This window comes from Nyctereutes procyonoides, unplaced genomic scaffold (genome assembly GCF_905146905.1).
Source record: "Nyctereutes procyonoides isolate TBG_1078 unplaced genomic scaffold, NYPRO_anot_genome, whole genome shotgun sequence".
NCBI lineage: Eukaryota > Metazoa > Chordata > Mammalia > Carnivora > Canidae > Nyctereutes > Nyctereutes procyonoides.
The window spans coordinates 4,123,410-4,139,486 of NW_026575044.1; the positions used below are offsets into that span (position 1 = coordinate 4,123,410).

The following is a 16,077-nucleotide window of genomic DNA, read 5'->3' on the forward strand; positions in this document are numbered from 1 at the left end:
GGAGGTTCTTAGGGAGAAATGAGGGAAAATGAGGGGTCCCAGGGGTATCCATCTCACCACTAGGCCCAGCAGTATGAGGAAGGTGGGAAAGAGCCAACCAGAAGTGGAGAGAACAGAGAAGCATGAAGAGAAAGGGAATGTTCTAACAAGAGGTGGTATATAATGGAGGATGCACCCACAACCTCCCTTGAGCTCCAAAGGTCCCAGTAGAAGGGTTTTATGAGATGGCACCAGAAAAGAAATGTGTAGAGCTGTATGGGGATCTTCATGTGGGGGAAAAAGGATGACTTAAGAGTCTGGTGCTTGGAAGCATGGGGTGGGGGTAGATGATGTAAACAAAAATAACTGGCCCAATGAGATTAGTCTCAAGTCTCAAAACAGGAAGTGGTGAAGCCACTTACGGTTGTTGGGTGTGAGGAAGCCATAGGGTCATAGGCCATGATAAATAACATTTATGTCAACCAGAGATAAGGAGGTTGAGGACTTGACATCTTATAAGAGCACTGAGACATCCCTGGAGGCTTAGGGAGAGGGGTGATGGCAAGGTTGTCTTACCTAGAATTTGCTTGGGGCCAGGAATATTCTAAGTATACTCATAACAACTCTAAAAGGTAGGTGTTACTATCATCACTTTTGGATGAGAAGCACAGAGAGGTTAGGTAATTTGTCCAAGGCCATACAGCGAGTAAGTGGTATAGCCCAGATTTGAATGGAGACTGTCTACGTCAGGGACCATGCTCTTGACCACTAACTCTACCAATATTTGACATCCACTGAACGTTGACGAGGTACCACCTGTGTGCCTACTTCTCTGTGAACTCTCTAAGAGTAGGGATTGCTGTTCTTTTTCTCTCCTGCGCTGGCATAATGCCAGGTATTTAGAAGCTGTTTAATAAATGTTTGAATAGTAAATAAATGGGTATATGAATTGAATGGATAAATAGATAAATGAAATAAACAAATTTAATCTTGCAGAACGGTAGGGATTGGGTTAAAAGTGAATGAAATCATTCCTTTGCCATACCAGATAATTACAGATATACAAGATACTTGTTGTAAAGCTATAAGTAAAACAGGGCAATAAGTAAATGAATAGAACAGAAAATCAGGAATTAGACCTAAATATACATAGGCATTTATTAAATGAAAAATCAGCATTTTGAAATTATTATGGAAACATGAATTTAATAAATGATCTGGGGAAATCAGTTAACCATCTAGAAAAAAAAATGCAGTCTGAATCTGTAACATTGCAACAGGATGCAATTTGGGATGGATCAAAAATTAAAATGTAAAAATGAAATTCAATAAGTCTGAAAAGCAAGGTTATATATATATAAAATATATTTTTTAACATATATAATATATATATGTTAAAAATATATTTATTACTTATTAAGTTATTTCATTTTTTTAAAGATTTTATTTATTTATTCATGAGAGACACAGAGAGAGAGAGAGAGGCAGAGACACAGGCAGAAGGAGAAGTAGGCTCTATGCGGGAGCCCAACATGGGACTTGATCCGGGTCTCCAGGATCAGGCCCTGGACTCAAGGCGGCGCTAAACCGCTGAGCCACCTGGGCTGCCCACATTTATTTATTTGAGAGAGAGACCACAACTGGGAGGGGCAGAGGGAGAAAAAGAATCTCCAGCAGACTCCAAGCTGAGTGCAGAGCCCAGCTCGGGACTCAATCTCATGACCCTGAGATCACGACCTGAGCTGAAACCAAGAGTTGTATGTTTAACCAATTGTACCACTTAAGTGCTCCAGAATGAATATATTTTTATCTAAACGTGTGGAAGGCATTTTATTAATGCAATATAAAGCCCCCAAACATAAAAGATTGATAAATCTGATCAACATAAAAATTTCAGCATGGCAAAAGCCACAGTTGATCAAGATAATAGATGTTTAATAGGATGGACTAAAGTATTTGCAACTCGTATCATAAAGGGCTTTTGAAAATCAAGTTTAAAAACAATTCAAAAATATAGTAGACAAAGAACAGGAATGCTTAATTAATAAAAAAGGAAATATACAGTTGCTTTTAAGCATATAAAGTATCCTCAGCCTCACTTATAAGAGAAATGGGATTTAAATTATACTGCATTACCATGTTTACCTATCACACTGGCAAAAAGCCAAGTTTGATAACATACTGTGTGGTGAGAGTATAGAGAAACAGGCACACTTATGTACTAACACATGTGCAAAATTACACATGTACAAAAATATTCATTGCAGCTTTTGTAACAGCAAAAGATAAGAAGTCATTAATGAAAATAAAAAGAAGCCATTAGTAGGGATATGCCACACCCACACAATGGTGTGTTGCTACATGCACATGTAAATACAATAAAAAGGAGGAAACTCTATAGAATGATGTGGAATGAGCTCGAAGATACAGCCAGTTTAAAAACAAAAAACAAGGTGCAGAACATTATGCTACCATTTCTAGTTTTTTTCTGAGAGGATAAAGAATATATGAATGTATACATGTTTGGTATGGTTCAATAGATGTAAAATCAAAAAAAAAAAAAAATAGATGTAAAATCCTGAGGATGGAATCCCAAGAAACTGGCAATATTGGCTGCCGCTGGGGAAGAAAATTTGAATACATGTCGAGCAGTGGTGTCATGCATGCCATGCATAGAGATTACTGCATATACCCTTTGTATCTTTTGAATTGTAGTGGTATTAAGAAGAATGTCTTTTTGTCCTCAAGTTGGGAAGACCAAATATACATGCACTGTTTTACCACAAGATGAAAAATGTTAGGTGTCCTGAGAGAGGCAGAGATGAAATTATGCTCTGGCGTGGCTAGGAAGACAGAGCTGGTAGGAATTTAGCAGGAGTATGCTTGTATTTTATTTAAATATACCCATGTGGAACTGGAATGAGTATGCTTATTTCTACGTTCAGGTCATGTTGAGCAGCACTTTGGCCTCCAACAAGTTTTTTTTTCTGGTGAAAAGCAGTCCCTGAACACTTGAAGAATTCCACAAGAGCACAGACAGCACGTGGTAAAAGTCAAGGGTCTGATGTTACTGAAGCCTTTTTAAGTGCTCGTCGCCCTGCTTTGTGACCTGTTCTGGCAGTAAAACAATGTGCTTAACATCATTGTGTGCCAGTGGGAGACAGAAGATGTATACTATTTTTAGCAAATTCTAGTAAAAATGGTAGATGCTCTTTGGACTCTGCTGGCAGATTTGCCTCTCAGCTCCTGGGAAGCCAAACTTAGTTAAATTGCCATCCTTGTCTGTCATCTCAAATGGAAAAATGGGCTTTTTAGGTTCCCCAAACTGTGTGATGGGTGAATAAATTCCCAAGGTGGCATCCAACTGGGGCTGACAGAAAGTTTTGGGTTTGTTTTTCTTCTTAAAGCCAAGGAAAGACGCAGAGTCTCAGCTTGGCAGCTGACACAGACACCTAGTTTGCTGATGTACCACATAAAGCACTTCTGCCTTTATCTTCTAAAGTAGAAGTTTCAGGTGACTCCTTAACTCTAGCCCTTTCCATATCAACTAGCAGAAACTGTCTTAAAGATTAAAATATTGTAACTTGAGAGAAAGAAACTTTTTATTTCACTATTTATTGCCTGAGTCATCAAAAAAGTCTCTATTAAAATTTGCTCTGTATTGTCCCTTTAAATGTAATATTTGACACATATATTTCTCTGCTTTCTCACTTTCATTCCCCAGAGGCAACCACTATCCTGACTCTGTGTTTATAATTTCCAGCCTGTGGATTATCTTTTCACAATCTTTGTCGTTTGTTTTTGTTTTAATGAACACAAGTTCTTTAATGTAGTCACACATATCAATAGTTTTTTATAGCAAGCTCTTTCTGTATTATGTGTTCAAAAAATTCTTATGACCTCAAAGTCAGATATTATATGTCTTCTAAAACTTAAAATTTCTTTTCACATTTAAATCCTTGGACCAAGTGGAATACTTTGTTGAAGAAAGTAGGGAAGGGGTCTAATTTTAGTTGTTTTCCCTTTATGCATTTGTCAATTTTTCTAAATAGGCAATTGTCTAAGTGGACGATTTTCTAAATAGTCCCATTGTCTGAAATGTCACTCCTGTCATATATCAGTTCCATAAATGGATGGGTCTTTTGACTCTTTTCCATTAATTTGTCTAACCTTACTGCAGGATCTCACAATCTTAATTATTATTATAATAAGCTCTATAATAAATTGAAGGTCTGGCAGAGCAAGTCCCATCTTCTTTACCACATTATTCTACAGGAGTGTCCTGGCTTTTCTTTGTCTCTATTCTTCCCAAAATTGGCTTATTAAGTCCACAAAAACAAGGTTGGAATTTTAACTGAAACTGCAATCTACAGATGAGTCCAAGGAAAATTGAAATCTTTATGATTTTTTTAATAGCTAGAAAATCTATCTATAGAAAGACAATATTAAAGAGATTTCTGTATAGGTCTTTATTAAGATTTGCCACTAAAGTTGTATAATTTTCCATATATGGGTCTTATAAGTCTTTGTCAGATTTATTATTTAGGTATCTCACAGTTTTTTGCTATTATAAATGCTGTCTTTTCATTCACTCATTCATTCATTCATTCATTTATTCATTCATGGGAGACGCAGAGAGAGAGAGATAGAGAGAGAGAGGCAGAGACACAGGCAGAGGGAGAAGCAGGCTCCACGCAGGGAGCTCGATGTGGGACTTGATCCCAGATCCCGGGATCAGGCCCTGAGCCAAAGGCAGGCGCCCAACAGCTGAGCCACCCAGGTGTCCCTATCTTTTCTTTTTAAAAATATTTTTTCAAAACTATGTTGATGTATAGAAATGATTTGATTTTTTATATTAATCTTATAGCCAGCCAAACTTACTATTTCTGCTCATTATCTGTAGATCTTTTGAGCTTTTATATAGACAACAGTATGTGAATAATGACAATTTATTCCTCTCCAAGTCTTTTCCCCTTCTTATATTGTGTATGCTTAGAAATTGCAGTACAATTTTTTTTTACAGTACAATGTTGAATAGAAATAAAACAGGGCATTTTGTCTTATTCCTGGTTTTAAAGGAGATGCTTTTAAAGTTTCTCTGATAACAATATTTGCTGTAGAATTTTTGTAAATATTATTCATCAGGCTAAGAAAGTTCCAATCCCATTTCTAGTTTGCATTGAAATTTTGACATTAATAGGTGAATTTAGTCAATGTTTCTTTCTTCATCCATTCTAATAATAACATGCTATTCACACTTGAATCCATTGGTATAATAATTGACATTTATAGGGTTTCTAATGTTAAATCACTTTTGCTTTCCTGAATAAACCCAGATTGGACATAGACTATTATTTTTTTTAATATTGGAATGATATATTCCTTGAAAATTTAGAATTCCAAGTTAAACCATGTGGCCCTCACATTTTATTCTTTTTGTAATTTTTTTTAATTTTTAAAACTTAATTAAAATTATTTAATTAATTTAATTCAATTAACTAACCAATAGTGTATTATTAGTTTCAGAAATAGAGTTTAGTGATTCATCTGATGCATATAACACCCATTGCTCATTACATTACATGCCCTCCTTAATGTCAATCACTCAGTTACCACATCCTCCCATCTACCTCCCCTCCAACAACCCTCAGTTTGTTTCTTACAGTTAAGACTCTCTTATGGTTGTGTCTTCCTCTCTGATTTCCTCTTATTTTATTTTTCTCTCCCTTTCCCTATGATATTTTCTTAAATTCCACAGAGGAGTGAGATAATATGATTGACTTATTTCACTTAGCATAATATCCTCTAGTTCCATCCACATCGTTGCAAATGTCAAGATTTCTTTTTTTATGGCTAAGTAGTATTCCATTGTGTATGTGTATATATAATGTATAAAGAAGATGTGTGTATATAGATACGTGTATATGATGTGTGTATAGATACACATCTTCTTTATCCATTCATCTATTGATGGACATCTGGCTCTTTCCATAGTTTGGCTATTATGGACACTGCTGCTATAACCATTGGGGCACAGATGCCCCTTTGGATCACTACATTTGTATCTTCTACATTTGTATCTCTGAAGGTAAATACCCATTTTCAACTTTTTGAGGAAGCTCAATACTGTTTTCCAGAATGGCTGCACCACTTTGGATTGCCACTAACAGTGTATGAGGGTTCCCCTTTCTTCAAATTCTCACCAACATCTGTCATTTCCTGACTTGTTAATTTTAGCCATTCTAACTGGTGTGAGGTGGTATTTCATTGTGGTTCTGATTTGTATTTCCCTGATGCCAAGTGATGTTGAGCATTTTTTCATGTGTCTGTTGGCCATTCGTATGTCTTCTTTGGGGAAATGTCCATGTCTTCTGCCCATTTCTTGATTGAATTATTTGCGTTTTGCTGTTGAGTTTGAGAGGTTCTCCCTGTATATGATAAGATATTTGCAAGTGTCTTCTCCCATTCCATATGTTGCATTTTAGTTTTGTTGACTGTTTCCTTCACTGTGCAAAAAAGCTTTTTATCTTAATGAAATTCCAATAGTTCACTTTTGTTTTTGTTTTCCTTGCCTCTGGATATGTGTCTAGCAAGATATTGCTGAGGCTGAGGTCAAAGATGTGCTGCCTGTGTTCTCCTCTAGGATTTGATGGATTCCTGTCTCACATTTAGGTCTTTCATCCATTTTGGGTTTATTTTTGTGTATGGAAAGAGAGTAGTCCAGTTTCTTTCTTTTGCATGCTGCTGTCCAGTGTTCCCAACACCACTTGTTGAAGAGACTTTTTTTCATTGGATATTCTTTCTTGTTTTGCCCAAGATTAGTTGACCATAGAGTTGAGAGTCTATTTCTGGGTTCCCTCTTCTGCTCCATTGATATATGTGTCTGTTTTTGTGCCAGTAATAATACTGTCTTGATGGTTACAGCTTTGTAATACAGCTTGAAGTCCAGAATTGTGATGCCTCCAGCTCGGGTTTTCAACATTCCTTTGGTTATGTGAGGTCTTTTCTGGTTCCATACAAATTTTAGGATTATTTGTTCCAGCTCTGTGAAAAATGCTGGTGGTATTTTTATAGAGATTGCATTGAATGCATAGATTGCTTTGGGTAGCATAGAAATTTCAACAATATTTGTTCTTTCAGTCATGAATATAGAATGTTTTTTCCATTTCTTTGTGTCTTCCTCAATTTCTTTCCTAAGTGTTCTATAGTATGCAGAGTACAGATCTTTTACCTCTTTGATTAAGTTATTCCTAGGTATCTTATGGTTTTTTGTGCAATTGTTTACATGATCAATTCCCTGATTTCTCTTTCTGCTACTTTACTGTTACTGTATAGAAATGCAACTGAATTCTGTGCATTGATTTTATATCTTTCCACTTTGCTGAATTCCTGTGAGTTACAATTTTTGGGTGGAATCTTTTGATATTTCAACATAGACTATCAAGTCATCTGAAGAGTGAGAGTCTGACTTCTTTGCTGGTCTGGATGCCTTTTATTTTTTTTTTTTGTTATCTGATTGCTGAGACTAGGACTTTCAATACAGTGTTGAACAACAGGGGGAGAGTAGGCATCCCTATTGTGTTCCTGACCTTGGAGAAAAAGTTCTCAGTTTTTCCCCATTGAGGATTATGTTAGCTTTGGTTTTTCATATATGGCTCTTATGATATTGAGGTATGTTGCCTCTATCCCTACACTAAAGACAGTTTTAATCAAGAAATGATGCCATAATTTGTCAAATGATTTTTCTGCATCTTTTGAGAGGATCCTATGGTTCTTGTCCTTTTCTTGATTAATGTGGTGTATCACATTGATTGATTTGTGGATGTTGAATCACCCTCGCAGCCCAGGAATAAGTCCCACGTGGTCATGGTGAATAATCCTTTTAATGTACTGTTGGATCCTATTGGCCAGTATCTTGGTGAGAATTGTTTCACCCATGTTCATTTAGGGATATTGGTCTGTAATTCTTTTTAGTGAGTTCTTTGTCTGGTTTTGGGATCATGGTAATCTCATAGGATGAGTTTGGAAGTTTTCCTTCCATTTCTATTTTTTGAAACAGCTTCAGAAGAATAGGTATTAATTCTTCTTTAAATGTTTGATAGCCTTCCACTGGGAGGCCATCCAGCCATAGATGGAAGATTTCTGATTATTGCCTTCAATTTCTTTGCTGGTTTCTTCTATTTCTTACGTTTCAGTTTTGGTAGTTTATACGTTTCTAGGAATGCATTCATTTCTTCCACATTGTCTAATTTGTTGGCATATAATTGCTCATAATATTCTCTTATAATTATTTGTGTTTCTTTGGTATTGGTTGTGATCTCTTTCATTTATGATTTTATTTATTTGGGTCCCCCCTCTTTCTTTTTTATAGGTCCTGCTAGGGGTTTATCAATCTCATTAATTCTTTCAAAAACCAGTTCCTGCTTTTGCTGATCTATTCTTTTGAATTCTATTTCATTGATTTCTGCTCTTTTATTTCTCTCCTGCTGGATTTATGTTTTATTCTGTTTCCAGCTGCATTAGGTATAAGGTTAGGTTGTATATTTGAGCCTTTTCTTATTTCTTGAGAGAGGCCTGTATTGCTATATACCTCCCTCTTAGGACCGTCTTTGCTGCATCTGAAAGGTTCTGAATAGTTGTGCTTTCATTTTCAATTGTTTCCATGAATTTCTTAAATTCTTTAATTTCTTGGTTGACCCATTTATTCTTTAGTAGGATGCTCTTTAACATCCATGTATTTGTGGTCCTTCCAAATTTTCTCTTGTGATTCAAGTTTTAAAGTATGAAAATATGCAGAAAATAATCCCAATCCTTTGATACCAGTTGAGTCCTGACTTGCAACCCAGTATATGATCTATTCTGGAGAATGTTCCATGTTCACTTGAGGAGAATGTGCATTCTGCCAATTTAGGATGAAATACTCTGAATAGATCTGTGAGGTCCATCTGGTCCAGTGTGTTATTCAAACCCCTTGTTTTCTTGTTGATCAGCCTAGATGGTCTGTCCACTGCTGTGAGTGGTGTGTTAAAGTCCCCTACTATTGTTATATTAACAATGTGTTTCTTTAATTTTGTTATTAATTGGTTTATATACTTGGCTGCTCCAGAGTTAGGGCATAAGTATTTATAATTATTAAATCTTCCTGTTGGATAGACCCTTTTTTTATGATACAATGTCCTTCTTCATCTCTTATTTCCAGTCCTTGGTTTAAAATTTAGTTTGTCTGATATAAGGATTGTTACCCCAGCTTTTTTTTTATGTCCACTAGCATGATAAAAGGTTCTCCGCCCCTTTACTTTCAATCTGGAGGTGTCTTTGGATCTAAAATGAGTCTCTTGTAGATAGCATATCGATGGGTCTTTTTTTTTTTTAATACACTCTGATTCCCCGTGTCTTTTGATTGGAGCATTTAACCCATTTATGTTCAGAATAATTACTTCAGTAATTATTTGAATTACTGAATTAATTGAATTATTGAATTAATATATGAATTTAATACCATTGTATTACCTGTAAAGTCACTGTTTCTGTTTATTGTCTCCGTCTGTTACTTTTGGGCTCTCTCTTCACTCAAAGCGTCCCCTCCTTTAGTATTTCTTGCAGGACTGATTTAATGATCACAAATTCTTTTAGTTTCTATATGTCCTAGAAGCTCTTTATCTCTCCCTCTATTCTGAATGACAGCCTTGCTGGATAAAGGATTCTTGGCTGTGTTATTTTTCTCATTTAGCACCTTGAATAATATGCCCGTCCTTTCCAGCCCGCCAGGTCTCTGTGGACAGGTTTGTATCAGACTTACTTGTCTATCCTTAGGTTAAGGACTTAATGTCCTGAGCTTCTTTCAGGATTTTCTCTTTATCTCTGAATTTTGCAAGCTTCATTATTATAAATCAAGGTGCTGACCTATTTTTATTGATTTTGAAGGTGGGGTTTTCTGTGCCTTCTGGACTTGAATGTCAGTTTCCTTCTCCAGATTAGGGTAGTTCTCTGCTCCAATTTGTTGAAATAGACCTTCTGCCTCTGTCTTTCCTCTTCCTCTGGGACCCCAATTATTCTAATATTGTTTTGCTTTATGGTATTGCTGATCTCTCAAATCCTCTTTGTGATCCAGTATTTATCTTTTTCTCTGTTTCTTTATTCTCCATCATTTGCTTTATATATCACTGACTCTTCTGCCTCATTTGTCCTAGCAGTTGGAGCCTCTATTTGATTGCATCTCAGTAATATCCTTTTTATTTCAGCCTGATTAGATTTTAGTTCTTCTATTTTTCCAGTAAGGGATTCTCTAGTGTCCTCTATGCCTTTTTAAAGCCTAGCTAGTAACTTTATAATCATTATTTTGAATTATACTTCCAACATCTTACTTATATCCATACTGATTAAATCCCGGGCAGTGAGTACTGCCTCTTGTTCATTCTTTTGCAGGTTTTCCGTCTCATCATTATGTCCAGAAAATATGAGAAAATATAACAACAGTAACAACAAAATACACTAGAAAAATACACACTAATCAGAACAGAAATGAGAGAGAGAGAGAGAGAGAGAGAGAGAGAGAGAGAGAGAGAGAACCAAACAAGAAGTAGAATAGCAGATGAATTCTGGGACCAGATGAAACTAAGGTCTCCTCCTCCTCTGCCATCTTGGATTCAAGAAGAAGTAGAATAGAACACATAAATAAAGTAGATAATGGATGTATTCTGATCTGTCAGAATAAACTAAATACCAAAATAGGAAAGAAAAACATATATATATGTACACAAAATTAAAATCGAATAAAAGGAAACAGAAAATGTAAAATATTTACAATGTAAATGTAAAAATAAAAATTAAAAAAGACTTAAAAAATAAGAAAACAGCTGAAAAGGAAAGAAATATATAAAATTGAAAGGCTAAAGAGTAACAAAAAACAACACATGCTATATACTGTTTTCCCCAAGAACTATAGGTTAACCATTCTGGTTTTTTTTATTATGAATTTTTTTCTTTTTAACATTTTTAAAAAATTTGAATTTGATTTGCCAACATATAGTGTAACACCCGGTGCTCATCCCATCAAGTGTCCTCCTCTCTCTGATGGGTAAACTTGGTATTAGCTGGTTCCTGTTGGTCTTCTGGGGGAGGGGCCTGTTACTCTGATTCTCAGGTGTCCTTGCTGTAGTGAAATTGCACCACCCTTGCCAGTGGGCAGGGCTCAGTATAAGCTGCTCCAAATTGCACTATGTGGCTGTTTTGCTGCCTGAAGGCTTTCAGCACTGATGGGGGGGGATGAAAGTGGTGGCACCCCATCTCTAGCCTGGGAGCTGAAAGTCTGTACCCTGCACTCCTCTGTGAGCCCCCAAAGAAAAGCAGTCAATCACTCTTGTCTCTCAGGTTTCCATCTGAACTCTGTGTTCACCCAGGTTGTGACTGTGCATTTTTATCTCACGATGTGACACAGCTTTGAGTCTCCAAACTTTATGGGACTCCTGTGGACCCTGGGGAAGGATGGGGGTCTCTCTGCAGTTTTGTCTCTCACTGGGTTCCTGCTCAGAGAGTGTGGTAGCCTGACCATGTGTGTAGTGGTTTGTGGTTCATGGCAACACCTAGCAGAAAGTGGGTGTCTAGACTTGCTGTTTGCAGCCAGCCTTCCTGCTCTGATGCTTTGTAACCCTGGAAATCCTGAGACCATGCTGTCCTACTTGGGATTCCACCCACTTTGCCCCCGAGCACCTTTCAGGCAGACTTTTAAAAGTTCTCATGTTGTACTCCACTGCTTGTAACACTTTCCGGTACCCAGCTTATGGAGGCTCCCTCCTTCGCAGTTTATCTTCTGATATATCGCCTCAGATTCACTTCTTTACACCTCCCACCCTGCAAAAGTGGCTGCTTTTCTGTTTGTAAATTGCAGTAATTCTTTTCTCAGATCTCTGGTTAATTTCACAGGCATTCAGAATGATTTGATAACTATCTAGCTGAATTCCAGGGGCCAGACAAAATTAGGGTACCGTACTCCTCTACCATCTTAAATCCCCTGAACATTTTATTCTTTTAAAAATGTTTTAAATGATTCAATTTCTCCATTACAGGAGATGTAGGCTTTCTCTGTCTTACGGCACTTCTAGTGAATTATATTTTTCTAGGTATTCGTTTCTAGTTCATCTAAGTTTTCAAATTTATTGGTATGAAATGGTCATGGTATTATTTCATCTCTTTAACTTCCACTGGCCTCTTAATTTTTTTAGCTCATTTACCATTTTTCATCTTAACAATATTTTTCAAAATTTAAATTCAATTTGCCAACATATAACACACTATGCTCATCCCATCTAGTGCCTGTCACCCAGTTACTTCATCCCCTGACCTTCCTCCCTTTCTACAACCCTTTGTTTCCCAGAGTTAGGAGTCTCTCATGGTTTGACTTCCTAATTTTTCCACACTCAGTTTCCCTCCTTTCCCTTACAGTCCCTTTCAAGATTTCTTATATTCCACATATGAGCAAAACCATATGATGATTGTCTTTCTCCGACTGACTTATTTCACTCAGCATAATACCCTCTGGTTCCATCCACGTCGAAGCAAACTGTATTCATCCTTTCTGATTGCTGAGTAATATTCCATTGTGTGTGTGTATCTTCTTTATATGACCTCTTTTATATTCCTAATATTGTATTCCTAATATTGCTTGTGCCTCTTTTTTGCTTGATTCATCTCATCAGAGTTTTTATCTATTTTAATAGTCTTTCAAAGAGCCATGCAGGGCTTTGCTGAATCTATTGTATTTTTTTTTTTTTGAGTGAATGTGGGAAGGGGGTAGGGGCAGAGGAAGAGGAAGCGAGAGAATCTTAAGCAGGCTCCATACCTACCATGGAGTCCAATGCAGGGATCAATTTCATGACCCTGAGATCATGACCTGAGCTCAAAATAAGAATTGGATACTTAACCAACTGAGCTACCCAGGTGCCCCTGTATCTTTGTTTTCTATTTCACTGATGTTGACTCATTTTCTTTCTTCTACTTTTCATGGGTTTATCGTTCATTCTAATTCTTAAATTGAGTATTTAGTTGCTTGTCAGCCTGTCTTTTCTTCCAGTGTATTTAAAGCTATATTTTCCTTTCTCTCAGTACTCCTAATATGTATTTATATTATTGTTCAACTGTTATGCAGAATCAAAACATCAGTTATTATGATTTAGTTCATTATCATTACTATCATTTAGTCACAGGGAAGTTTTTAGATTCCATTAGGACTACCAATTGTATGGGGTTTTTAAAAAGTTATTTTTAGAACTATATTGTTAATTGAATAGTGCAAAAAGAACAGGACTTATCAACTCCTTGAAATTTGAAACTTATTTTGTAGCTTGGTCTATTTTTTGGAAAAAATTCCATGTATATTTGAAATGAATATAGTCAACAAACTACTAATTCAAGTTTGTTATTAATATTTCTATTTTATATATTTATTGATTTCTAGTATGCTTATCAATAAAAGGCTTATATTTAAATCTTTCAGTGTGATAACACACTTGCCTATTTCTCCTTATGCTCTAAAACTTTGCAGTTTTCAAAACTATTAGGTGCATAAAAGGAAAAATCATTGAACCAAGAAATATTAATATTTGGGGACCTCTTGCCTCAGCTGTACAATTCTCTCCCATGGGCGTGATTTTGACCTAAGTGGTTGGACAAAACTTGGTGCTAAGAGAGTAAAGCTGTTCAGCACCAAGGCACGGAAGCTCTGTGTGTCCCCATAGCTGGGGCCAGCTTGTGCCCCCGGAGCCTAAAGCCTGCCAATGCTCCTAGGAGGTGGCATCAGAAAAAGACACCCCAAATTGAACCGGCCTGACACCCCGCCCCTGTCTCAGGGAAACCCTGTGAACCTGAGCCAAAGGGCTGATGTGCACTTGTTTACTATGTATGCAGGAGTAGAAGAATGTCTAATGTACAGTGGAACCTTGTACAGTATAAATAACAGCTTTGAGAAAAAAAAACCATGTTGATAATGAGTAAAGACATGTATGTGTGGGGGCAGGGGCCATACAGATCTCTGCAGCTTCCTTTACATTTTGCTATGAATCTAAAACTCTTCTAACAAATAAACTTTTAAAATCCTTTTAAAAAACTATTTCAGGGGCACCTGGGTGGCTCCGTGGTTGAGCATCTGCCTTTGCCTCAGGTCGTGACCTTGGGGTCCTGGTATCGAATCCTGCATCAGGCTACCTACAGGGAGCCTCTCCCTCTGCCTATGTCTCTGCCTCTCTGTCTTGCTCATGAATAAATAAAATCTAAAAAAAAATTATTTCCATTAGCAATGCCTAAAAATGAAACACTTAGGTATAAGTCTAACAAAATATGTATTAGATCTGTATGAGGAAAACTATAAAACTCTACTGAAAGATATCAAAGAAGAATTAAATTAATGGAGGGATATCCTATGTACTTGGATAGGAAGACTCAATATTGTCAAGATGTCAGTTCTTCCCAACTTCATCTACAGATTTGATATAATCAAAATCCCAGCAAGTTATTTTGTGAATATTAACAATCTGATTTTAAAGTATATATGGGAAGCTGAAAGATCCAGTACAACCAACTGAACATTGAAGAACAATGTCAAAGGACAGACTACTTCAAGACTTTCTATAAAGCGGGACACCTGGGTGGCTCAGTGGCTAATCATCTGCCTTCGGTTCAGGTTGTGATCCCGGGGTCCTGAGATCAAGTCCACATCTGGCTCCCTGTGAGGAGCCTGCTTCTCCCTCTGCCTGTGTCTCTGCCTCTCTATCATGAATAAAGTTTTTTTTTAAAGACTTTCTATAAAGCAACATTAATCAAGATAGTGTGTTACTGAAATAGACAAGAGACCAGTAGATTAGAACAGATCCACCTAAATATAGTTAACTGATTTTTGACAAAAAAGCAGACCTTAACCCTTCACAAAATTTAACTCAAGCTGATCATAAACTTAAATGTAAAACACAAAACTATGAAACTTCTGGAAGACAACAAAGAAAATCTAGATGACTTTGAATATGGAAACAACCTTTTAGATGTAACCCTATAGGTAAAATTCATGAAATAAATCAGTAAGCTGGACATCATTAAAAATTCTGTTCTGCAAAACACAATATAGCAATAATCACGCCTCAGATAAACCTCATTGGCTACGATACTGCCACTGCGCAAAGTTTGCAAAACACAATATAAAGAGACACCTGGGTGGCTCAGTGGTTGAGTGTTTGGTTCACGTTGTGATCCTGGGGTTCTGGGATTGAGTCCCGCATCAGGCTCCCCCACAGGGAGCCTGCTTCTCCCTCTGCCTATGTCTCCGCCTATCTCTGTGTTTCTCATGAATAAATAAAAAATCTTTAAGAAAAAAAACATAATATAAAGAAAATGAAAAGCCAAAGACAGAAAAATATTTGTAAAAGACACATGTGATATATAACTGTTATCCAATTGTATAAAGAACTCTTAAAATTTAATTTAAAAATGAACGACCCAATTAAAAAATGGACAAAAGAACTTAAAAGACACCATTCCCATTTTTAAATTAGGTTGACTTTTTACTGTTGCATCATAAGAGTTATTTATATATTCTGGATTCTAGACCCTTATCAGATAAATGATTTCCAAATACTTTCTCCCATTTCTGTGGGTTGTCTTTTGACTTTGATAGTATCTTTTAATGCACACAGACAACTTTTACTGGACTTTTGATGAAGTCCAATTTCTCTCTTTTGTTGTTGTTGCTTGTATGTTTGCTGTCCTATTAAGAAATCAATGCCTCATCTAAGGTCATGATTTACCCTTGTACTTTCTTCTAAGAGTTGTATAGTTTTAGTTCTTATATTTAAGTTTTTTAACCATTCTGAGCTAATTTTTATATATGGTAGGGTCCAAATTAGTTCTTTTGAATATGAATATCCAATTGTTCCAGCACCATTTGTTGAAAGACTATTATTCTTTTCCCTGTTGAATGGTTTTGGCACAAACAACAAATCAACTGACCATAGATAGTTTATTTCTAGAGTCTCAATTCTATTCCATTGACCCATGTATCTTAGCATTTTTAATAATACATTAATCACTTATTACACCTATGAAACAAAGTTCCTT

The 16,077-nt window shown here is 36.4% G+C and overlaps 1 non-coding gene across 1 annotated transcript; it reads right to left on the bottom strand.

The window, feature by feature from the left end:
• Window positions 1-15,006: 15,006 nt before the first annotated feature.
• On the bottom strand, window positions 15,007-15,148 carry LOC129509173 (U4 spliceosomal RNA). Its single transcript, XR_008664287.1, has one exon. It is a non-coding gene; the product is annotated as a U4 spliceosomal RNA (small nuclear RNA).
• Between the last annotated feature and the right edge of the window lie 929 nt (window positions 15,149-16,077).